General features: G+C 36.9%; 1 protein-coding gene across 2 annotated transcripts in view; it reads right to left on the reverse strand.

Moving 5' to 3' along the window:
* Positions 1 to 26,707, reverse strand: part of LOC310882937 (uncharacterized protein) — a 206,625-nt gene that overhangs the window by 89,714 nt on the left and 90,204 nt on the right. Inside the window, exons 5-7 of one of the 2 annotated variants that reach the window (XR_014573233.1) lie at positions 18,176 to 18,243; positions 16,215 to 17,270; positions 8,753 to 10,375 (exon numbers count right to left, since the gene is read on the reverse strand). The exons of the other annotated variant lie outside the window; for it this stretch is intronic. The gene's annotated coding sequence lies outside the window, so the exon portion shown is untranslated. Of the gene's footprint in view, positions 1 to 8,752; positions 10,376 to 16,214; positions 17,271 to 18,175; positions 18,244 to 26,707 lie in introns of those variants that run through there. 2 annotated transcript variants of the gene reach the window in all.

Genomic DNA, 26,707 nt, shown 5'->3' on the forward strand with positions numbered 1-26,707 from the left:
TGCTACTTTTTGCATTGCTGGAAAGAGCTTCGATAGTAGCTAATCAGGTTGAAGAATAAGTAACTTTTGAAAACTCTGGCCATAACTTTCAGTTCCATTAGGTGTTGTTGAATAGACTCAAAAATGATTAATCAGTCCTCATATATGCTAAAATTCCAAACTCCCAGAAAACTCTGAGAAAACCTTAAGGTTTTCTTAAATACTGCTACCTCTGAAAAGGAACCTCACCAGAAAGTGAATACATATGTCAAGGAAGATGAACACATGGAAGGCTTCAGTTCTTTAACCTTTGACTGAACAAATGCCTGTTCAGATCTTGAATATCAAGCAAGTAGATGGGATAAACAATAGCTCCCAGTTTACTGGATGTTGTTAATTATATGTTTAGAGTTCATGACAAAAGTCACCAAACTTGAACAAGGTATAAGAAGACAAGTAGACCTACTCAAAAGATGCACAGAGTATCTATAGCCGCAGACCACCAAGGATACCCTTATATTTTACATGAACTATGATGATCTGTAGAGGTAGTTACATTAGCTAGAAGAAACCACTTCTCTGTGGGGCAATTTAGCTTAGACAGTACATTACATTACTGTGGCAGTAATTCTGCCAGTACCCAAAATGCTTCACCTAAACTACTGATCTAGCTTGAGCATTTCTACGCAGTCCTATTTCGTGCCATGTAAATGCATCTTGAATAAGCATGATGCATGTAACCTAGCAACGGGAAAGACAAGGGAGAATACTGCTCTTTAGAGCAGAAATGGTAGGAGGGTAAAAAAACCTAAAATTTACATCCAACTCCACCAACTCACAGAAGATGAAAGGACAGCAGAGGAAAAAAAAATGCAAGCACAGTTCTTATGAATAAGTCCTGTAAGTTTGACCAGTATTTAGAAGATAGGTCTTAACCCTCAGAAGTGAAACAGCCTTTCAGTAAGAGCAGAGGGAACCAGAGAACACTGTCAGTAATTTTAGAAGACCGCAGGTAAGTTGGTTTAAGAGGCTGAATAGCAGCATAAGTTTTCGTACACTGACTGCACATCAACTGAAGCCTTACTTATAGAAGCCAAGCAGTGATGGGCTGGCCACATGGTTCTAACAGGTAAAGTATAAACACAAAAGCAGTTCCTGTTGAGCGTGAGAATACGAAGACAGGAAGGAACTGAAATATATCACCCACAAATCAAGATACACACAAAAAGCCACACCACTTCACTGAATAAATCTAACAACTAATGTGAGAGAAGATGCTTTTAAAAAGAAGTGTCATTCCCATTACAAGTTTTTTTGATAGGTCTTTGCTGTCCTGGCACATGGTACCTTCCCCTGCCCCCCATCAACTTTTGGGCACAATACTGTATATACAAGTAAGTTTTGTTTTCACAGAATAGTTGAGGTCTTCTGGTCCAACTCCCCCTGTTCAAACAGGGCCACCTACAGCACGATGCCCTAGACATCGCTGGATGGCTTTTGACTATCTCCAAGAAGGAAGACACCGCAACCTCTCTGGGCAGCCTATGCCAGTGCACATATGCCAATTATCCTCACGGTGATGTAAGTGATGTGTTTCAGTTTGCCTCTCATGCAGCACTGAGCACCACTGAAAGAAGCCTTACTGTGTCCTCTTTGCTCTCTCCCTTCAGCTATTTATACCTTGAAGAGAGACACCCCACCAAGCATTCTCTTCTCCAGGCTGAGCAGTCCCAGCGCTTTCAGCCTTTCTGACTAGGAGAGATGCTCCAGCCCCTCCATTATCTTTCTGGCCCTTCACTGGACTGTCTTCATAGCATCCATATCTCTCTTGTACCAAGGAACCTAGAACTGGACCCAGCACTCCAGGTGTGGCCTCACCAGTGCTGATTGAGGGAGGTGATTGTTTGCCTCTAATCAGCTGGCAACACTTCTCATAATTCAGCTCAGGAACTACTGATGGCCACTCCTTGAAGTCTCAGTAGCAGTTTTGAGCCCCCTCTACTAACTTCATATACAACATGGATCATGAGCCTACAAGGCAATTGAAGCTTCAGAATAGACAGGAAGCGATCGCTCTGTAAATGGATCAGATTGTATATTTTTTCCACTATTCTAGTGGAAGGAAAATAGAGCTGATTAGCTTGAGCTAGTCTACTTTAGTTTTGTTCTTGCTTTTGACCTTCCCACGCACCCCTTTCATGAGCCAGTGGTTTATCTCTGGTTCATCTGTTTATCTCCATAAACAAACATGAGAACTTCACAGTTTTGTGTCACCACTACAAGTAAACAAAAAAGCCACCCAAAATAGTATAAGACATTTGATATTCCTCTACACATTGAGCTTTATACTAGCAAAGAACATAGTCTTCCTTGGTGGTGATCTCATTTTCAGAGAATTCACTAGTTTTAATAGGAGCCCAGGGTACTTACTACATTGCAGGATACAGATAAACAAAATATGACCACTGAGTTTTCCTATCTTTATTTTCACTACGTTAACTGATGCTTATGACAGTTTTCACTTCAGCAAAGTCAGACAATTTAAGAAAAAGCAAAACTTTGCTGGTAAAATGGAGGAACTCCTCCTTCCCCAGAGAAGTCTCCCTTCAACTCCCCCATATAGAAGTTGGGGCACCACAAACTGACAGATGAATTTTACAAGGATTGATTATTGCCAGTCTCTGAAGAATAATTAAGTTCAACAAAGAGCTGTCAATATCATTTGCTATCAGTTGTCACTTTACATCATGTCTAAAGCATACAGGTGCTCATAACAGCCACAAAACACCAGGACAGAAAGTACCATTCAGCTAGGAGGCAGAGCTAGTAAGTCTTCAATGCTTAACAGGACTCAAGTCACCTTTTCACCTTAAAAACAGTTGTGAACACCTGAATCACTCCTAGAAATCAGTCCTCAGTCAGTAGCCAAAAATCATAAGTACTCTCAAAACAAGAAGCTACAACTCATTACTCTGCTCTTTTCAAAGGGCACACATTCCACATTCACCTACCCACAGATCCAGAGTTTATAGCTTTTCTTAAGGCATTCGAAGACTGTAAGTGAAAGATAAAGACACATGAAAGGAGTAATTGCCCTTCTCCCCCTCAAGGGAGCTTATGGCCTCACGGTTAACCTGGGCAGCAACATGATAGCATTTACAAACCTGAGCTCACACCCCAAGCTTTCGGCAAGTTATCTTGCCACCTCCTAGATAGACTGCTTCAAGTAACCAGCTTGCAGGTAGACAGAATTCAGAACAACAATCCTTTCATTATAAAGCTTTATAACACGTTAGCTTATTAACACTTACATCAAGAAGACAAATTAATGCTGCAAGCCTCCAGTAGCAGAAGCCAGTTTACTTTGACCCCAGCAAGAACACTAAGCACAGAGAGATGAAGTCCTCGCTCTGCAGCCCTTCCTCATTACCCAACTCCAGATGAGTGGAGCCAGGGTCATCACTGGGGAAAGCTGCCTGCAGAAGTACTTCACCCTTTCCTTGAGCTGTAACATGCACCCTGCCTGATTAATGCATCTGTGTCACAAACTTATGAGTTGTGTCTCGATTAGGACTGCATGGCCGGATAGGGAGCAGCTGTCCTGTCAAGGGCTGAGGAGCATTCAGTGAAATGAGCAGAAGAAACTACACTGCAGAATAGGAAGATACATGCAGGGATGCTATGAGAAGCAAAGAGTTGACTAAGGAAAGCTCTTGCATGTGAAAACTAAGAAGGGGGCTCTGAAATACTTGGGCCTGACCATTTAATAAAATGGCTTTAAGTAGTGCTGAAGAATGGCAATGTGGGTTTTTTGGTTACATTCAAGCTTTCACAGCAGGAAGGATGGGTGCTAATAGAAAACACAAGATAACTTTGGTGTGCAGGTGAAGATCCAGCAGGAAAGGTGAAACCAGGTTTCAACTTTTGGAGACAGGAGTGGTCTGTCTCCATGAAACTGTGGAAGTTGAGGAGCTGAGGTTTTTTTTTTGTTTGTTTTTTTCCCCCTTGGGCTGCTAGATAGCCCTCTCTTACCAATTGTCATGGCAGACAGAATCTTAATAGTCTTTAAATCCTGCTGCTAGGTGCCCAACTCTCTTATACCTTTTTTTTTTTTTTCCACTGCAGAACAAATCTGACCAAATTGTGATTGGGCCCAGATGCACAATCTGAATTGGAATTACTTTATTATGTATGATATTCATCTCATAATGAACCATTACTCACCATTTTATATTCTCATATTCCTATCAATGATCTAGAAAAGAAAGGTTTATCTACATCATGTCTGTTTCATTTAGGATGTAGCTCTCAAGCTTTCATTTGCAGATCACTAGAGGCATAGAGAGCATTTCCTCATTTTTTAAGGAAATCATTGGTCTATATACACTGAGGGGTTTTTTTGAGAGTCATACTTCAGTAAAGACATATAGGTGATTTCATGACAAATTAAACTGAGCTCTCCATATTGTTTCTCTTTTCCTGTTGTTGGAATACCAGTTCCACATCTGTGGCTGGTAATTTTAGGGTGATTACTCAGTTGAGACCACGTTTACAGACAGAAGCAAATAAAATAACTGAGGCTAAAGTTAAAACTAAAAACAGAGGCTTGCCCTGCAAGGTTTTCATCAAATAGGAGAGATTTATTATTAGGTAATGCAAAGCCTCACGGCCAGGAAAATGAAAGCACATGCAGAAAGAGGCAAGGAAAAAAGCAGCTTCATAATAAATGGAAATTAAAAGGGAATTATTTCCCTTTCCTTCAGTTTCAAAAATAAGTGAAGATTCTTCTGCCTGTTATGAAACCTGGAGGGGGAAAAAATCTACGTAAAGTCTTGATGCCTTCATTATGATATTATCTATTCTAAGAACATCCTCAATTATCATTATGATCATCATTAGCATGTTTCATAGCATGTTCATTTGTTTTTCCTCCTTCTGGAATGTTAATCAGTGATTAAATTTACTGTAAATCAGAAATATATATATATTGTTTCATTTTAAGTTTAGTCATACAGTTTATAGTATGTAATAAATGAAATATGAAAATACTGAGTCATTGTTTATACTGCTTTTCTCTTTCAATAACAATGTGAAAAGGCTTTGAGTTTATAGTACTACTTTGAGCATAACCTAGTTACTTCTAAATTTTACAATCTACTGTCTTTTATAAAATCTATACTTTCTGTGTAAAATGGAGATTATTCATTATTTCTACATTCCCAGTTCAATAATACCTTTACAAATTTAAGAACAGGTACATTAAAAAGTTTGTTCCTGTAAGCACACAAACAAGTTTACAGACCACATCATTAAAGTGGGAGAGCTGGTTCTTGAACAGTTTCCCTGATGAAGGGTAATCGAAAAAAAGCATTCAAAATCAACTTTATTAACAATGTAGTTTCAGTTACTCTTCTGACTATGTTATTAAAAATACTTGGTAAGAGGATCGAGCTCTTCAATCTATATTCTTACACTTGAAATGTCAATACTTGTATGTAAATCAAACCTGAATTTCTTGATACCCAAATACTGTGAACACTCCTCAATGGAAATGCTGGGCTCTCTTCTGTCCTGACATTTAGATGGAACATGGACAAAGAAGACTTATAACCACCTTAAATAACATTGCCACATTGTAGGAAAATGACAACGTCTGACATATTAGTTTTGTGACAATAAGGTTGAGTTTATGATCTTCAGGAGACTCCAGGTCACAGTTACTTGTAATTGGTTTTGAAAGTTGTGGGTTGACCTTGGCTTGCTGCCAGATGCCCAACCAGTCAATCTCTCATTGTCCCTCTTCAACGGGATGTTGGGAGAACTTAAGATAGAAAAGCTCATGGGTCAAGATAATGATCACTTACCAGTTACTGTCATGGGCAAAACAGGCTCAACTTGGGACAAAGTAAATAAATAAATAAATAAAGTGCTCCTGATTAAAAATAAAGTAGAATGGTGAGGAACAAAGGCAAAACCAAACCACCTTACCTGCAGTCCTACTTCTTCCCAGGTTCAAGTTCACTCCTTCATCTCCAACTCTTCAACCTCCCCCAGGCCTGAGCAGCACAGGGAGGATGGGGAACAGGAGCTGCAGTCACTTTGTGACAGTTCATCTCTGCTGCTCTGTTTCCTCACACTTCTCCCCAGCTCCAGTGTGGAGTCCCTCCCACAGGATAGTCCTTCACAAACTGCTCCGATGTGAGTCCCACAGGGTGCAGTCTGTCAGGCACAGCCTGCTCCAGCATGGGCCACATTTTACTATGTTGGCTCTCCACGAGATGCAGCTTTTGTCAGTGTATCTCTACCTTCAGCAGTGTGGGGTCCTCCACAGGCTGCAGCGTGTTTATCTGCTCCAACGTGATCCTCCAAGGTCCTGCCTCACTGGGGTCTTCGCCACAGGTTGCAAAGGAACCTCTGCTCCAGTGCCTGGAGCACCTCCTCCGCCTACCCCTTCTCTGACCTCTCTGTCTGCAGGGCTGTTTTTCTCACGTTTTTCTTTCTTCTTTCACTCACAGCTTCTATGCATCATTTTTCACCCTTTATTAAATGCCTGAGGTGCCCCCAAAGTAGCTGTGAGGCCTGGCCATGCCCTGCAATGGGGCCGTTGGAGCCGCCTGGGACCAGCTGGGGCCAGCACAGGGCAGCCCCAGCCTCACTCCACACAATGGCCCCACTGCAGCACCTAGTGAAGTCAGCCCAATGCAGAAAATATGTAAAAACAAAAACAACAACAAAAAAGAAACTATTTTAGACAATTTCTATTCCACAGTCCTTGCATACACAAAATTCTGCAGTTCAGCTTTCAGATTTTTAATAAAATATTTGAATGTCACCAAATTAGATGTTTTCCTGGTACTAAAAAATAATTGAATAATTTTGCAACTGTATTTTTGCCTAATTGGTTTTTGTCCAGGTTCATTTTGGTATAAATGTACTTCCTTTATGCTACAGTCTGACGCTAAATTACAATGCAACTTCAGCTAAAAAAAATGGAAATCAATTCCTAAAACATTATATTGATGACAAATAAATGATAGGCAAGTCACAACAGAACAACCTGAAATAATTGTGGAAAGAAAATAACTGTCCATGGGCATATCAATAGAAAGAAAGCTCTGTTCTAGACTTCCTGGAGCATATGCAAATTCTTATTTCACAGACCAGAATAATTTGTGTAGGGAAAATGTATAGGATTCTGAGTATGTGAAGCCAATTGTATAAATATGTGTGATGACCTTGTATCAAATATCTAGCTCTCTTCTACAATAAAAAGACATCACAAAATATAGACCTGAAAAAAATGTGTGTGAATATTCATTATCCAATATGATTTGGACCTGGCACTATGTTGAAACACAGCCATACAGACTCTGCAAGACAATAAGCAAACAAAAGAGTTGGTCAGTGCAGGTACCGATAGTTTGATAAACAGATCAGATATTAACACTGAAAAGCATTATACATTGGGTATGCACATCATTCCCAAAAGATAGAAGTGGCACTAAAATAGTTTTCCTGTTCTATCCTCCTTATCATTTCCTATGCTATGAATATGAGATAAGTGTGATTCCTATAATCCATTTTTCTTACCTTTGAAAGGTTTGAAAATAACAGAATGAGATTAGAGAAATCCATGTTTCTCTTTGTAAAAAGCTAATGGAGACAAAATCTTAGTCATTGTGTATAAATACTATATTTGACCGGACCTGTACAAACCCTTTTGTTCCTCAGTAATGGAACAATACATAGAAGGAAAGGTTTCCACAGCCAACTGACTCATTTGTGCGATCTGAACTCTTCACGAAATGCAGAATGCACTTCTTCTTTCTTCAGTTCTTATCATCTGTCATTGAGAAGAGAACGAAAGACAGCTGTAGAGGCAGACATGACAATGTGCCCTGGCAGAGGAATGAGGGGGTACAATTAGGTATGGCTCTGAGGCTGTTAGTAGAGGCAGCAAGGCAAATTAGTGGTGCGTGAAAAGATGATACATTATTCCTTACTGAATGGTGCTGCAATTATTTTCTCTCTCTTTATGGCAGGTCTTTTTGTGTGCTTGTGTGTTTTTTTCTTCTTTAATTTGCCGTAGTATTAATTGAGTGAAAGCTCTGTCAGAGTTACACCTAATAGGTCTGGTGCAGTTCTGTCTTATAGTTCACAGATAGAAATACGCTTGCGTTCATGTGCAGTCTCTCTGAGGCATCCAGGATCAGTGTCCAGGTCTCTAGTACAGGAATAGGAGGTGCTGCCCCAACTGGACACTGCTGGGCTTACCACTGTCACGTGGATTCTAGAGCTCACATACGGATGTGCTGCAGGTAGGAGACTGCACATATTGCTCTTTTCCTATTTAGACAAAAATTGCAGGCAGAAAAATAAGAGAAACCCAGACATTTTGTTAGCTTTAAATTTAGAAAAAAATAAGGTAGAAAGGTAAGGAATACACGTTTGTAGGTGATCTTTTTAGTGTTCAATATCTTGTGACTTTTCCTGTGACAATGCAAATCACTAGGGAAATGCTTCCTTTTATTGCTAGCTCCATGTTTCAATATAAGCAATAATGAGCATCAGAGAGTAGCAGGAGAAAAAAGGTGGGAAGTAAATTTTTAAGCATCTTTGGATGATAAATACAAGTCACTGCAAGATGGCAAAGCTAATGGGTTCCACTTAACTTCAGATAGCTGAGTGAGCCTGCTGACTGATAGCCATTAATGAGTCTAGGCTAATAATTGTTAGATTGGGAAAACCATCTGGTAAGCACCATAGAAGCAAAACAGAATGTCCTGAAGCACTTGCTGGAGCGTATAGGCAATAGCAAGAAAGAGGCAAAACTATAGCTTGGGAAATAGATAGCATTTCAAACTAAATGAATTAGACTGAATGATTCATTTCTATTTATGCTTGTTTTGTGGAAGCATCAACACGGCCTTTCTTCAAGAAATTCTGTTTAAAGAAAGGGTAAACAAGGCTAGATTCTGTATCCTGTAACCATACTGAGAATTACTGTACTCAGTGAACAGCTCATGAAATAAGGCAGGCAGTGGGAATCAGAACAGCAAACCTGATGTAATGAAAACCATGAAACTGACTACATCTCAGAACCATATCAGGAAGAACATGAAAGTATCAGACTATGTGTTATCAACCATTGTTAATCAGGAAAAAAAAAAAAAAAAAAAACCTTACTTTATAAGAAGCCCCATAATCTTCAATGGGTTACTCATTATGAGTAAGATACTATAATATGGTTTGTATGAATTCATTTTTACTGATATATTAAAAAATGGTATAAGATTCCGCTATGAAACTGCACATATATATCTGTATTATCTATTTTCAGTATCTTTGTATTTCTTAAGAGATTATCACATGTAATGCTTCACAGTTCCAAGGACTCAAAGAATAAATCCCCTGCAAATTGAAGAAGAAAAAAAAAAAAATTTGTTGGTAGATTTTGCTTGTTTGTTTTTGGTTTTTGGTTTAGTTTTTGTTTTGTGATGAGAGCTTTCAAGGAATGGAGGTAATAGTCTCAAAATGATGCTAGCACCCAGGCCAAAGCTGACAAAGGCAAATCCTTCTGGAAGGGTTCAGAAGTAGGGAAAAAATATTCTGTGTCTATTAAGTTTGTGGGTTTCTCTGTTTTTTTCTGGAAAAAAAAATGAGCATACCGTATATATGGAAGTAATAATTTACTGCTATTCCAATTAACATTTTAACAGTCTAATAGTTCAAGTAATCTCAATAATGCAGAAAAAAAAAAAAAAAAAAAGATACTCATAGTTTTGGTGGTATTGGTTTTTTTTTGTTTGTTTTCTTTGTTTCTGAAGACAATTAAAATGACCATGTGAAAATTCCTCTTATCTGCCTTTTTTTTCTAGTGCTAGACTCACCTTTCTGTCTTTCCTCTGGGTCCTAACCTTCAGTCTTCCTCAGTGAGCCAGGGGAAGGAAGGGATGTAGAGCAATTTAGCAGTAGTGTGGTGAGGTCCTTGCTGGGAGAAATATGTCTATAGTCGTAATTTCCTCTTTTTCAGTCATGGATCCACTTGGGATTGGTTTTATGTGTTTTCTTACCCCCTTCAGTACAAAGTCTGTGGCCTGTTACTACTAACAGCAAAGTTGTATTTATTGGGCCACAGAGGCACTGTGGCTATGATATTCTGAAGAAGATTGAGTGAATCCAAAATAAAAGGTAATTTAACATAAGTGACAAATTCAGCAGACACTGAGGAAAAAGAAGACGCTTTATAGTCCAAGACCTCCCTCAGTTTCTCCCATTACTCCACATGCGGACAAATTTGTGCCCCCCCATTAGGGCACATCACATCCTGTTCTCCTGAGTAAGCGTCTGTGGGTAAAAGCCATTGCCCGTTGCTGCCATTTCCCAGCTTTCTTGGCTGTTAAGGAGAGAAATTAGGTGAAGAAATACAAATCTCTTTCTCTCTCAATGCCAGAGCTACAACTTCCACATTTCTTACTCAAGCAAGAAAACAGAACTGGAGACCTTCTTCTCTCTCAGTAATCAAAATAGGTAAAGCTCGTTTTATCCGTAAGGAATTTGCAGAGTACAAACTCATCCTCCTGTAAAAGCCTGAGAGTCATTTTAATTCTCCTATCAAAAGAATCAACATATAATCTTGTTCCAACTCAGATCAGACAGAACTTAGCAATACCATGCTCATTTCTGTACAGCATATTGGGTTACTTCTGGTAATAAATCATTAAAGACTCATAAAAAGATGAGAAAAATACATATTAGTCTTACTTATTTAAAGCCAGAAAACAAGGAGTCATTTGGGGATTCAATAAAGAATCATTCAATAAGTACATTTTCTGATACTTGCTCACTTTTGTTTCTCTCATTTTCCTTTGGAGACTGTGGTTCAGGTCACAGTACATTTATTGGATTCTGTTTTGGATGGAATAGTAACATGAGTACCCATTCGTAAAACTGGGGCAAAAGGCAGATTTCACTATTGATCCAGCCCGTATTTTCCAACTGATTATGATCTGCAAATTCATTTTTGCTCTTTACTTCTTCTTCCAGATCAGGGTAGAATGCACTGAATAAAATGAATTTTAATGCATATGTTTTGAGTATCCATCTACATTTCACCCCACACTAAAGATCATTTTATTCATTGTCTTTCATCTAGCTTTTCCTCCATGTAAAAGCAATCATATTCAAGTGAATGTGGATGCTTTTTATAAGTTTTTCAAAGGTGTGATCATACTTTACTAAAATGCAAATATATCTACTGCTTATCCTTCATCCACTAATTTTGTCAGTCTATCAAAAAAGCAATCACTTGAATGGCATGACGTGGGTTTTTTCCTTTCCTTTTTGTTTATGCTCATACTGATTTTTTTTAAAAAAATTAATGGTTTACATTACAGCACAGAGATAATTCAATATAATGAAACTCATACCCTATAATAATGAAATACAGAATAAATATAAAATGTAAGTGTTGGAACTTTATCTAAAAGTTGTGGGTAGAATTCAAATATTTCATTATACTGTACATATATTTGTTTAGGAAAGCAAACTAAATAATGCCATGTGTAAAGAAAATGCCTAATGACAAATATGTACTGAGCAGACTGATGGATTTTATTCAAATGGTATTGCATCTATTCCTCCATCATGGATTCTCAACCAGTGGGTTATAGCCCTTTTGAACAGACACTATTCTGCTCTTGTCATATGACAAATGAAAGGGTTGTCCAGGCAAAACGGATGTGATTTACACTTTCTTTTTCTTTTTATCTTTTAATATTTATAATTTTTAGATGTTTGGCACCACAAAGATTTCTAAAACAGGAGTGGCTGTTCCGTATAAAGCAGGCCACAGAATTTTTTCACCTACTCCTGCAGAGAAAGTATCATTCTTCTTTCCATGTAAGTGAGAGATAGAGTCCAATAACTTGCAGGTGAACCAGAGCATATCTTTCCAACACATACACAATCTTAATTTTAAAACTACAGATTAATTACTTCCTTGTTAATCTCCTTCAGTGGAACATAAACTTCATTTTGTACAGATGAATTTGAGTTGAATCCTTAATTTGATTGTTTTCAAACTCCAGTTTTCAGCTATGTGTCTTGTTTTTTACTTTGTTGGTTTGTTCAGCCTCCAGTGGTCAAGATTGCATACCGTGATAGATATTTATAAACCAGGATCAACTCTTCTCTTAACCTTCTCTACAGTAAGCAAGAACTACCCAAATCTTTCAGTATGAGGTAAATTGTCCAAAACTTACCTAAAGTTCTTCTGAGCATTTTCCTATTATTTACAGTGTTTTTTAACTCAAAGAACTCACCATTTGTCATATATATTCATGGCTGGGTATTGAAACCTGGGGTGATCGTTTAAAACAACTACTGGAATAGTTAATGTTATTTCATGAAGTTGTCAATGTACAAATTGCTTCACTACTTATTGTCATGCATGTTGCAACATCCAAAACATGATTGTGAATGTTCTCTGAAAATTTCTTCTCCTCATGACTGCTCTTATGAGACCCAGAACTTCAAGAAGATCTTTGGGTTCATCCTTTACTTGACTGATGAAGAACAGACTAGTTGGAAGACAGAAATGTGTAGGAGATTGAATGGAAAAAAGTAATTTGTGGTTGTCATCCATAGCAACAAGATGAGCTGACAGTTCCAGGGCTGCAATTGATCTCTCCTTTCATTGTTGAGGAGAAACAGTACTGCTTAAATGTCAGGCATAATGATCACTGAACACAGCACTAACACTATCTTGGTATATATTGCTTAGACTTTGTACTTTCAGGTAGCTTTCATAACTGTTCCACTCTGGTTATACTTCATGTTTGGCTACAGAGAGGAAATGAGTGAAATAAGTGTTGTATACCAGGAGTTTCTGTAGTAATTTAATGTGTGTGAACTTGTATAATGCGTTTTGAGAGTCCTTTTCTGCTTTGATCCAAACTTTTGGGTCTGTTCTGGTAATGGCCCTTAGCGTATAAGCCTGTGAGGAACATGTAGACAGAGCCATTGTTGGTCCACGTGTATAAAGGACATCCTATGAAAGATTGAATACCTCAGTTTAATTTTTATTTATTTATTTTCTTTACAGGGAAAGCCACTTATCTGAATTCTTGAATAGTACATGTAATATTTATTAAGAGTGTACCAGAAAAAGAAAATCAGGCTGGTAAGAACAGAAAAGCTTAGCTGCAAAACCCAGGGTAAGTAGATTAACCACCTCAGCAGTCTCAAGCAAATCCCTATTATTTGAAAATATCTAAATCAGGCTTTCACATATACATCTAGGTTTAGATTTAGTTTTGACAAAGATTGTAGAACAAGATGGGTTTCAAATTGAGATAAAGCACTCTTTTTTTTTCAATTTTGTGTAGAAAGTCTATCCCTCCGTGGGTGGAAGGGAACTGTTGAACCACTGCAAATAACAGCAATAAACTCAAGCCTTCATCTGAAAGGTTGGACTACATGACTTTGAGATCCCTTCCAACCTAAATTATTTGTATGATTCCCAAAAAAGAAATCATACTGCAGCATTTAGCATTAGCTAGACTGTGCATGTGTACTCATAGAGACTACATACTATGCATCTACTTGCTTAACAGTTTGAAATACTCATAATTCAAATTACAACACAAATGATGATTTTTATTTTGAAATAAATTCTGCATTTTGGACCCCAAATTTGCATATATAGAAAACTGGATGCACACAAACATTATATATAAGATTTCATTATCTTTTCCTTTGTTAAAATAAACTCAGAAAGCTCTATAAGGTCATATTACATTGCTGTGTAATAAAAACACCTTCAAAGCAACAGTCAATGGTGCTTACATTTACTTAGCCCATTCATTCTTCACAAGAGATTCAGGGCCTTATTTCTTCCTTTAAATCAAATCAAAGTAGAATGGGGGTGGAAGTCAAAAATCTCATTGATTTTTAGGACTACAGTAAAAGAGGTAGTGGGAACCACCTCCTAATTTTTATAAGTCACTTAATCGAACAACTGAAAAATAGTGTTGTTTAAACGTGTTCATTAGCCAAGTGCCTTTGAGGAGCAAAGTGTATGTGCAACAGTCCTGCTGGGAATAGCAGTCTGGCCCCACTCTGTTAGGAATGATGACAATGCTTGTCCAATGCTATGACTCAGAAAAAATAAACCACTGTAAACTTCTTTAAAGGTCAGATTTTATTAATTAACAGCAGATGAGTGCAAAAGTTTGGGCAAGACATTCTCCCTTTAGATAACAAAACTTAAATAAAGAAATAATGCAGTTTTCTAGATAGCAAAGGTTATTTCTATATATATATAGAATAACTCTGCAACTCAACCACTAACGTTAAGGTGCAGCCAAAGAGTACCTGTGGCTGTGGGCACCTGCAGCATCCACCATCTCTGTTGGACACCAAGCACCGACTAGCTACTCTGCTTTTATAGGCACCTTCATCTGCAGCACATGTTAGATGACGAGCCAGCAAGGGCTAATGCTCCTTTTGCAACTGACTTGGTCTTGACTGGTTTGGAGCATGTCTCAGGAGTTACCGTGGGCTTATCACACCATGGAGCACTGCTGTACCGTGTAAAGGAAAGCTAGATTTCAAGTTGTGTGTACATCCCCCTAAGAACCTACTGTACATAGAACTCAGCCATAATTCTGCACCTGACTTGCATGCTCTGTTTCAGCATCGCAGCACCATTGTAGCAAGCAGCTAAATTACACAGGGATGACAGCAGGCCTGTTTTAGGTGAGATCCAGGATTTGTCTCCCCAGCTTCTTGCCTGCTTTGCTGCTGAGCTCCCCTACTCTGTCTAATTCCAGGTTTGTGTCCAGTTCAGACAGGAGAAGAGTTTGCTGTCAAACACAGACTTGGCTTTACAGCGTATACCTATCGGTGGGGTTCAGTGCCTGCAGCAATACAACTACTTTCTTCCAAAGGCAGTAAGAAGTCTCTGCTTTTCTGAACATGGAGAGAAGGAGAGAAGGAGCAAAAACACACTGTTTTTCAAAACCTTTTTGCTCTAAGATTTTACTGCAGTAATATAGCATCTTGTCTATTTATCCTGATGTTTTTTAAACATTGCTCATCATCATCGAGGAGAAAGAGCTGTACTGCATTTTATTTAAAAAAAAAATCATGGTTCACTTTTATTTTTGAAAAATGTGAACTAACGCATTATGCAGATAAATACAAAGCAGAAAATGTAGACAGGAAGATTGAAATATTAAGTCACTTTGATAGCTTTCTTCATTTCTCTTGCTCTAACTGAAATCTGGCTTGAATGTGTACTATAAATAATAACCCCGAAAATCTATAAATAGACTATTTCCTTGTGACACAAGCAAAGACAGAATTTTAATTTGTCTGGGAATCTCTGTGGCAAGTGGAACTCAGTTCCCTGCAACCACAGGAAAGTAAAAAAAAAAAAAAAAAAAAAACTGAAATGACACTATTGTTCTAGACTACATAAGAATATGAAAAACCATGAAACTCACAGTCTTCAGTGGACTTGAAGAGATAGAACTATGTTCAAAATTTAACTCTTAGCTTGTTCTTAATTAAATATTATAGTTTTTTCCTTCAGGAAGAAAACATTTTCATACACTCCATCTATGAAACGAGTGATCACCCAGTGTTGTACATTCCTCATTTGAATATCAAATAAACAGTATTATTTTTCAAAGTAGTGACACATTACATTTTGAGACCTTTGAGAATCCTTGCTATACTAAGTGATGCTTAGTGTAGAGTTTTTTTGATAATCTAGTTGTAATTTTGGGTGCTGAAGCTTTGAAAAATCAATCATTGTACAATTGTGGACTTACAAGTCTAAATGTGCATTAAACCTTAAAAAAAAAAAAAAAAAAAAAAAGCTGTATGTTAAATATACATTCATTAGTTACTTAAAATGTGAAAAACAACAGTTTCTCCTTTCTTATCTTAAAACTGGAAAATCTTTTATTGGAAGGAAAAAGAACAGGTGGTAAAATATAATGGAGTGAAATAAATGCTGAAGCTATTCTAGTCACTAATTAACCTTGTCTCACTTGATAACAAGCTCAAGAACATTTCCTGCTTTCCTGTACACATACACATCAAAATTACACAGCAGAGAGTTTGAATGAATTTGGGCTAATTTTGCAAGTTCATTATATTCCAGACTGAAATGTTCTTTCTTAAAAAATAAAAAGAAATAATGTAAAATCAGGGGTTGTACTTACCTCATAGGTTCGGTTTTTAACACAGCATTTTTAGAATTACTGGTTAGTGTTTCTTAAGGATGTATCCTAAAGTAACAGGAGTGTCATGTGCCTTGAATAGTCCAAGATGCACTTCACAAAATATATGCATGCTGCTGGCTTGAACTTTTCATTGCATGGTACATTTTCACTTAGATATCTGAAAAGCAAGTACACAAAGTAAAAATCCCCTTTTCCAAGGCTGCTCTTACAGTGAAATTTTGATTTGCTCCAAATACGTCAGAAAGAGATGATGATAAGACATGCCTTATTACTTCTGCCTATCTGCCTATAACTTATCATGGAGTCATAGAATGGTTTGGGTTGGAAGGGACCTTAAAGACCACCTAGTTGCAAGCCCCCTGCCATGGGCAGGAACACCTCCCACTAGACCAGGTTGCTCAAAGCCCCATCTAACCTGGTCTTGTATCTGCTTATAACTTAGAATATATATATGTCATTGTTTTGGCTGGGACAGAGTTAATTTTCTTTGTGGAGGCTTATATGATGCTGTGTTTTGGATTTTTGATGAAAACAGCGGTGATAACCCGCCGATGTTTCAGTTGGGGCAGAGCAGTGCTCATGCAGAACCAAGGCCGTTCCAGCTGCTGGTGCTGCCCTGCCAGCGAGGAGGCTGGGGGTGCACCAGGAGCTGGGAGGGGACACAGCCAGGACAGCTGGCCCGGGCTGCCCAAAGGGGCGTCCCACGCCACGTGGTGTTGTGCTGAACAATAAAAGCTGGGGTAAAGGAGGAGGAAGGGGGGACATTTGGAGCAACAGCATTTGTCTTCCTGAGGAACCGTCCCGCATACTGAGCCCTGCTTTCCAGGAAGTGGCTGACACCTGCCTGCAGGAGGGAAGCAGCAAAGGAATTCCTTATTCTGCCTTGTTTGCTGTGCGGCTTTTGCTTTACCTTGTGAATGGTTTTTACCTGAACCCATGAGTTCTTCCACTTTTACAGTTCTGATTCTTCCCCCCTCCTACCTGGGGAGAGCGAGTGAGCAGCCGTGTGGTGCTGATCTGCCGGCTGGGGCTATACTACAAAAATATGTAAGTACAGAATATATTACAGTTGAACTAAAAATGATCTTGCCACAATCAAAATTTAGTAGGCGTATATGGTCTGAGGAATCTGAAGGGCTTGATGCGTTGAACAGAGTCATACAAAACCCTGTTTTAAAGTCTATTCTTAAACTGGGAAGCAAGTTATAATTTGCTAAAATTATTTTTAATTAAAGAAATTCGCAAATTAATTCCTACAATTATTACTACTTCCATAAATTGCTTAGAAGCTTTAATTATTAGCATTCAATATTCAAAATTCAGTCTGAATTGTGATTAAATATAGTCCTATTTCTGCTTCTCTGCTGGATGAAAATAACTCTTGGAAGCCAGTATTTGAGAATATTAAGAATACACATGCATAAGAGTTAAAAATTGTCAAATTGTCTAATGCATATCTAAAATTCAGAGTTGCTTCTTGTTTAACAATTTGTTTCTGCCAGGGAATAGTGATGAAATAGGAGAGAAGCGAAATGAATTGGATAAGAATAAGGGATGAAGGCAGGGCATTTTAAGACAGAAAACTACATATATGGGGCATATGTGTGCAAGTGTGTTTGTCTGTTGTATGTATTTGTATACCGATACATTCATACATATGAATACATCCTGTTGACATAAATTTGACCAGGTATTAGCTCTGTCAGCTTTAACCTAGTTTTTGCTGCTCTTATGTAAGTGCTTGGCAGCTATGTGTCTTCTAATGATTTCATCATTTTCATTACATTTAATAGAGATATGTCCCAGCTTAGTGGCATGAGGCAAGGTGATGAAACTTCACTTTATACAGAACACATACAGAAAGTGGCTAAATATTGGATTTTCCAAGGACTACAGTGGCACCGATACAGTACCAAGGTAGATGTTTTAACATGAGTTACCTGCTCTCCTCTGATCAGTTCCCATGTGATGGAGTTCATGGAGTGAGAAAGTACTCTCTCAGTAAAACCTACAGCAGAACAGCCAGAGAAGTCTGTGATTTACACCCACGCATTCCTATCAAACAACTTCAGAAAAGTTAACTGGAGAGCACTTGTACTTTTCTTGTAAAAAAAATTAAAAAATAAAACAAGGGCCCATTGAAGCTTGTAATATTCTATAGGAAAATGAAATCCATTTACTTCCAACTGTGTGTATGAATCAAGACAGTGAAATTCACAAAGGAATGTCCAATTACAGAGGCACCTTTGCCCTTTTTGAGTCTATATTCTAGAAAAAGACAGGGAGATGGGCAAAAAAAGAAGAGTTAATACCATCTCATTCATGATAGTTTTCTGTATTTCATTTCCCAACTAATTAACCTTTTACTGTGGAAAAAGTTCTACATTAAGAAGCATAGCATAACAATCAAACAATTCACCATTACTGAAAGACTGTTTCTAATTTAAAGAGTTTTCATTCTTTAGAAAAAATACTCCTAAGTTTCATAAAAATATTTCTGTATATGCTGCTCCCTCATCACCTAAAAAAAAAAAAAAACCCAACTTTTTTTTTAAATATAATTTCTGTTTTTCAGTGTAAAAAATGCTTATTGTCTCTCTGCAATATATTTACATAGATAATATCTTTTCATATAAGAAATTATGAACAATATATGAAAGGAATTATTGTGTTCAGGTAGGATATATATATTTCACTATACATGCAAAATTGGCAGGTTTCATTTCAAAGAAATAGTACTTAAAATGTATAGGCAAGCCTGTGATCCATATACAGAGCCTCTTCTTCTCTATGCACCCATCCATACCCACACCTTGTTTATATATAAATGCACATCTAAGTATATATGTTACAAGTACATATACCTTCTGTGTGGAAGTACATTTGAAAATATAAATATACGTAAACTGAAGTGTAGATATGTGTGCATTATTTTTCATTCACGGAACAAAGTGAATGAGACAAAGTGCTGCATCTATCTCAGTCACAGTCTGCCTGAGAGTCTTTGTACATGGTCATCTCTGTATTACCAGAACACTTGGACAGTTGACTCAACATACAATCTAAATTAAAGAAGATATAAGAAAAGTCACTCTCAGAGCTATTCCCTCCTCAATATACTTCTGAAATGTCCACTCACTTAAAGAGAAATTTCTCCTTGAGACATGCATTACCGCTGTTTCCATTTACCTAACAATCTATTTTGAAGACTTCCATAGTGACAGACATTCAAAACCTCCTTATAACACAACTATTCTTCATTTATAATCAGTCAGCTTCAAAACCTGTAAAATGCATCATTTTAATCAGTCAACTACAAGACCTATAAAATGCATCATTTTAATAGTTTGAAATACCATAGTCACTATTATAGAAGAAGTTGATATAACCAGATACTATTAAATGGAGAACATGTTATGGTTGAAAGATTCTACTAGATTGACTATGCTGAAAATATTTCTGGAAATAGATTTCTTTTCTTCTCTTTTACCTTTTCTTTTCCTTTCTTTTCTTTTTTTTTTTTTTAATTTCCTGCTAAATTTCTGCATTATTATAAATGATACCTTTTTTCCCATGTCAAATGTTGTATATTGGAATTGCCACTTGACAGCCAAAGAACCCTATTAATGTCAAGTACACTAAAAAACTACTCCTAATAACTTTTTTTGCTGTGCTCCCAAAACCAAGCTCCTGGGTGCGTAACATTGCCCATTCCACTGCTGCAAAGGGCACAGACAATATTTGGCTAGCTTACGTACAAAGGAAGACACCTTGGATTGTCTGACACTGTTACGACAATACATATATCACCATCGGCAGATATTTTTATAAAGTCTCAAGAAGGACTTTGCTGGCTTTTTGAATCTGAATCAAGTCTATGGTGTCCTTCAAGCAGTGAAGAAATGGGCTGCACCATTTTATGTGGAGGAACAGCTTTAAACACAGGCAGTTCCCTATAAACTCTCTTTCCGTATGCAAGAGCTTAGGCCTGTCATGAAACACTGCGAGGCAGAAGCTTGGAGGTCAGGACAGGCACACAAATGATGCAGCAACATCAAGGCTCTCAGGCACAGTATGAAACTGGATTGACCATTTTCACCCTGACAGCTGTGCTACTAGAAGAGGAGAACAAACAGGAACGTTGTAGCCCTTATGCTGTGCCAATACAGTAGAGTAACATTGCGACAGTGCCAATCAGTGGCAGAAGATACTGTTCATCATATTACTTGTCCTTCACCATCTATGAGGTCACATATCTAGTAGAAACTCTTCGATAATCCACTTTGTTTGATGTTGATTCCTAGGAATCTCCTGCAAATTCACCTTGTGACTCAAGGTGGTCACGAAATTGATTGTATTCAGAACATTGGGAGATATAAACTCCATAGTTTAAAGATGGGATACATATATTCCATATTGCAAGCAGTGAGGCTCTTTCAGTATCTAATGAAGCCAGCGGGGACTTTAGCATCTTTCAGGATCTAGTCTGGCCATTTTACAGTGAGGAAAATGCGATATAGGGATATTATATGAAAATAATTGATACTATTCCTCTAGAAATCTCTATGAGGATATTGAGGGAATATGCTGACTAAGGCATCTAAGTCTGCTACACTGAAACTACATAAATTCAAGATTTTTATATTAGCACAGTCAATTGCTGGGTATTATTAACAAGCTGGGTTTTTAATAACTGACGCTTAATGAATGTTAATGAGGAGAACATGATTTCCTTCTCTTAGAGGCCTCTGAGGTCTAGTTTGGAAAGACATCAAAAGGGTAAGTTTTATTTAAAAAATATAAAAACTATGAGAGTAGCTTTTAAATTATTGTGTTCTAACTTGTTTTAATTGATTCTCTTATTCAGACTTGTTTGAAGTTTGACATCACAGCCCCAGAGGAAACACAGCCATGGATATAAGTACCAATTTGGCCTACGTGCTACTGCACGAACTCCTCACTTGTCTTGAAATACATACATAAGGTCTAAAATTCTGACAATAAAGTCAAAAAATATTTCATGTGGTACATGAAAATATTGAATACATTAATAAACATATTTCAAATTAATATTTTTGTAACAAAATTGGAAATTTGAGGAATCTAATGGCTTCTCATTAGTCCTTATATTTTTCTATATATTGACCAATTATTTTTTTTTTTTTAACCAGGAAAAAAGATAATTTTCATATTTTGTAATATATACAGATGTGTTCAGAAAAAGACCCAACAATAATACCGACAATAAAATCCAGCAGTAGCAAATGTCATTTTAGCATGTTTAAAAATCTACGTTATCATATACATATTTTAATTTCTAGCTGACATGGCTATGCACATTTCAGAAGCACACTACAGTTGGTGGCCAAAAAGTTGGAGGACAAAATATTTCCATTTCCTACCTATCTCCACTTCCTATCCAAATGGTTTTCCAAAGGCCTTTCATGATGTTCTGCTACTGCTGTTTCCTGCTGAGACCACTAAAAAGGCCTGACCACCAGGCTGGAGACTTGTTGCAGGGGAAGCCTGTTCTTCAGTAGAATGTGTCTCTTTCTACATCCTGTGCCTGAGATTTGGGCCTAGACACTATTTTAGGAACATATAACCCTAGTCTGGGCAGGAATGTACTTGTAGCATGAAGTTTGCATTTATGTTAGTGACCTGTGGCCAAAGGCATATGAACTGCATACAGATTAATCTTTCTCTTGACAGCAAAAGTTTGCCTGTATAAATGTAGTCCATGCAGTTAGGTTTTTTGCTGCCCTTAGGAGACAACGTGCTCAGCAATGTCAAAGCATTACAAATTAACTTTCAAAGTATAGTGCCCTTGCAAATATTAAATGCAATAGGAATTATGAACTTAAACTCTCTGTTTTTGTTATTATTTTTTTTTTAATACAGTTTCAACACATAACCAAAATGTTGAACCAGTTGATCACAAACAATTTCTGGAACCCTAGTTTTCAACATTTCTAGTTTCCCTACTCAGTAATAAGGGATTCTTCTAATTCTGGAAAATCCCAAAATCTTGGGCATCCCAGAGTAGTTTGGAGACCTTAGATATCCTATTTCATGTCAGTAAACAAGATAGGAAGAATGAAATTTTCTTAAGCTCTTCATAATTTTCTTTCTGACAGAGGTATCATGAATTCTTTTTATGATGGACACAAACACATATTTTTAAGATGCTGGAGCTACACAGAAGGAGTTGTGATGATTTAAAATAGGTTAGTCCTGCTTCTGAAAATCTTGGGTAACAAATGGTCTTCACAATATCAAGTTTAAAATCTCTGTCTCCCTATTAGAATGAAGTAAGAAAAATCAGATACTGAAAACAGAAATTGTACCATTGAAACAGAAATATTCTGGAAGGAAAAATAGTTCTGAAAATATTTAATCTTTAAAAAAAATGCTGTTTTCTCAACCTATAATAAAACAGGGTTCTTGTCTAACCTATGCTTAAAAGAATGTTCACACAGTACCTAAGTATTAGGATTAGTATATGACGTTGAAATTTCTGAATAAAACACATTAAGCAATTCATATACCAGGACCTCTTGGACTGGGAAAAAAAAAAATAAAAAATCAATCAAACAAACAAAACCAAGCAATTTATTCTAAGGAAGACATGAAAAATATTAACAGGGTAGATACAGTAAAATGAATCATTCTGTTATGGACTAGGTCTAAGCGTGACCTGAAATTTACTTTCTTGGATAACATATTTATCCTCTAGTTTCCCTAGGGGAAGAGGAACATCTCTCCTAATAGGAAGTTTCATATTGTAAAAGGCAATGTAATCTTGTGGTGAAATCACTAGAGGGGAACACTGTAGATCTGATTCAGGGTGCTGCTGCAAAAAGGGCGGCACTGATAGGAATACAGTACAAAAAGGTGAACAAGAAAATACATTTCCTTCCTGTGCTCTTTTGTCCCTGAACTTTATTACAATATTTTGGTGTTTGCTGGAAGTCTGTTGACTTAAATGGACTCCAAGCATTATCTAGTAATCACTAATACCAATGACAATAATAATTAATTATTTGCAAGATCTGGATTGGATCTTTAGCCATTCACTAGAGAAAAACACTTCTGCTATTCATGAATGACACTCAGAAGAACACATTGTCATACGCATTGCTAGTACAAGTAGAACCAGATAGTAAAATGTCTTTATTGTTACAGCAGAAATCGGGAAGAAAGATGAAACAGAAGACAGATGAGGAAGAGGACGAGGTGAGAAGGTCGGGAGTTAGTGCTTGGAAGTTAGTTTTCCGCAAAATGCTAAATAATGTTAACATAAAAGAGAAGAGGAAGGTAAATGGAGAGGAGAAAGCAAAAATAAAATAACAACCATCCTTAAACAACTTTCAATATATATATATATTATAAAATAAATATAAATATAAATATATATATATTATATAAATATTTATGTATTATAAATATATATATATTATAAATATATATATATATATATATATTTCGCTTCCCTACAGCTTCTGGAATTGTTTGCTGCCCCCACATTCTATGGTACCTTAAACTTCAGCTCTAAGCTTTAATGTTTGGAGAGATTATAACTCTCTCTCAAAAACATGGTTATATAATTTATAAACTTGAAATATGCAATTTTCCTATGCAATGTTCCTTCTGCTGTGTATTTGTGGAATTAAAATTTCAGTCAATGTTCAGTTCAGGCTTTCATTCCAAAACTCTGGAGACAAAATTCCCCCTGCACTGTATATATATTTGAAGACAACTGGTGGAAATTATGTTGAATTGGAGAATACCTAGCAAATGCCAGTGTCAGTGTCCCCTGTTGCCAGCGTTGTGCAATTCCTTGAGAATTATCTACAGGGGAAGAGTGCAAGGGCAGGTAGCCAGGGGGCACAGGTGGAAAGAGGACAACAGGCATGGAAAGAGCCATAAACAGCCATGGAAAGAGCTGCCAAAGCACCCTCCTCTATTGTGTCCTTGGGATTTTAGTAGATGACTATTAAAACTGGAAAAATGTAACTAAAGTTCACTGTAGAAGACTTCCCAGAAGCTACACACTTGGAAAGTATTCACAATTTGCAGAAGATCATACCCTTCTAATTATATCCTGTCTTCATTCTCAATTTTTCTGTCAAAATGCTTGGAATATTTTTTTTTCTTTGTTTGTTCATCTGGTTAGAGTAGATGATCATCTAGAAAACATTTTTCATGTTGTGTATGCCAAATGCTACTCTCCCAAGAAATTGCTTTGAGCTGTGGAAAGGCCATATTTGGGAGCAGAGAAATATAAAATTGGCAAGGAAATTACTGGGTTTTTTATTTACACTAATATTGACTTTTAACACATATTTTAAGGTTGAAAGAATTTCTTGCATAGATATGAATTAAAATTGAATGTTCTGATAATTATTTTTAAACTGTAATATACATCATACTGATCACCATTCCAAATTAATTAATATTAGATACAGCAATATCTGTCCACAGACCTATGTATAAATTCACTCATTATTTTAATACCTCAGTTTTTAAGGTCAATATAGGTCTTATCTCATTGGAAAGGGGAGTAAAATAGAATTAAATAATTAGAAATATTTTTAACTGTCAAGTCTAGATAGAATCTAATTTGCAACAGCTTCATCAAATAATTTAGAAACCATTCAATAATAAAGGGACTTGGTACAATTACAGTGTATTCACATCTGGCCCAATATGTGTGATTATCCTGTAGTGGCTCCCTTTTTCAAACTAACCGAGTATCTTGACATTTCCCTTCAGTAATAGGTAACTTGTATTATAAGGTCCTATGCCCAATAGTTCTGATTTAAATCTCTTTTTAAAAAACAGTTTAGCAAGCTTCCACTTCAACAGAGCCATGGAGAGATTTAATTGTATATGTATATACTAAATTAGACTTGTTCATCCATTAGGAATAGAAGAACACGTGTGTCAGATGACTGGAGATTTTCTAGTGAAGCCAGCAAATCCTATAGGACAAAGTCATGTCAGCCTTTTAATGAGAGAAACAGCCCTGTCAAGGTTCTTTCACCTCCAGGGAAACAGAATGCTAACATAGTACCTATTCTTCTTATGAATAGTTATCAAGTTTAAATTTCTTTTACCTCAATGAAATCACAGTGAGTTCATTATAATCTCATTTACTGATCCAGAACCACTTAACTTGTTCTTACATAAATGCTGATACCATGCATATTCTTAACCATGTCTACTTTTTTCTTTTATAGGAAAACCAAAGGATGATCTGGCACTGTAAATTGCATATCGAACACAAATCCAGTATGTGACATTGCTGGTTTTTTACTATATTTTTTCAAGCCACAAATTTTTCATAACCACAGACTTTTGTTGTTGCTCGAACCTGGTGGCTCACACTTTTTCCCATACCCTCTTGTTCACACACATTATGCTGTGTATATCCAAAAACAGTTTTTCACAAAATTATCTAGGTTGCACAAAAATCTCAGCACCTAAAAACCTTTATGATCACTAAACAGATTGAAAAGGGAACAATATAATGCTGTGGACTGCAAAATTATATGGATTCCCCTAAGAGGATTTTTCCTACATGGTGAACCCTAGTAAAAATGTTGGAAGATATTAAGGTTTTCATGTCTAGGCACTATAAAAATAGTTTGCTGGTTTGTAGCTTTCCCAGATATGCATTTTCCTCAGTAGCAAACATCCCACTTTTAATCACTGCTGTGATGTTTTTTTTATTCTGTTTCTCTGTTGAATATATGTCTGAAAAAAGGGCTGGATTCTGATCTGGCTTAAGCTAGATATTTCTGGAACAACCCAAATGAAGTCAGTGGGTTTTTTCATTGTGTGCCTGGAAGTCCATCTCTTTCTTTCAGATCCTCTCCTTGGGGTTGATAAAAAAAGTGTCCTTATTTCTGTGTTTACTTGTTTGCTTGTTTTCAATATATTCTTTGATTGTGTCTGGTATAGTGAGAGACATTTGAACTAGCTTCGAAATAATTACTTGAAATCCTGATGATGTTCTTGGTGTAACAATATGTAGCTTTGCCTTAAAAAGTAATGAGTCTGTGCTAAATTCCATGGCACTCTGGCCATAGCCGTTAACAGTACCTAGCATAAATCACTCACATGTGACTCAGGTAGCTCTTCTCTGTATCACAGTCATTGCTGTGACAGGTATCCTGGTTTTGGTCTTGTCATACACAGAGCTGCAGGAGTTCTACTAAAATATTCTCAAGATTTCCAGAACTCCTTGTAGGATATTTCTCATACATACTATCATGTGGGTGTTTACTTAGCATGACATAGCTTCAAACCATCATTGCCTTTTATCCCCTACGCAGTCTGAAGGCGTTTGACAATGCTTTCCTGATTCAAATGTGAGAAAAGAAAGACTTATCTAACTGTATTCTCCAAGTCTTTAGCTGCAGATTAATCACATCGGTACAGCAGCAATGACAATATTCTAATAATTA

This window comes from Anser anser (assembly GCF_964211835.1).
Source record: "Anser anser genome assembly, chromosome: 1".
In the NCBI taxonomy this organism is placed as follows: domain Eukaryota; kingdom Metazoa; phylum Chordata; class Aves; order Anseriformes; family Anatidae; genus Anser; species Anser anser.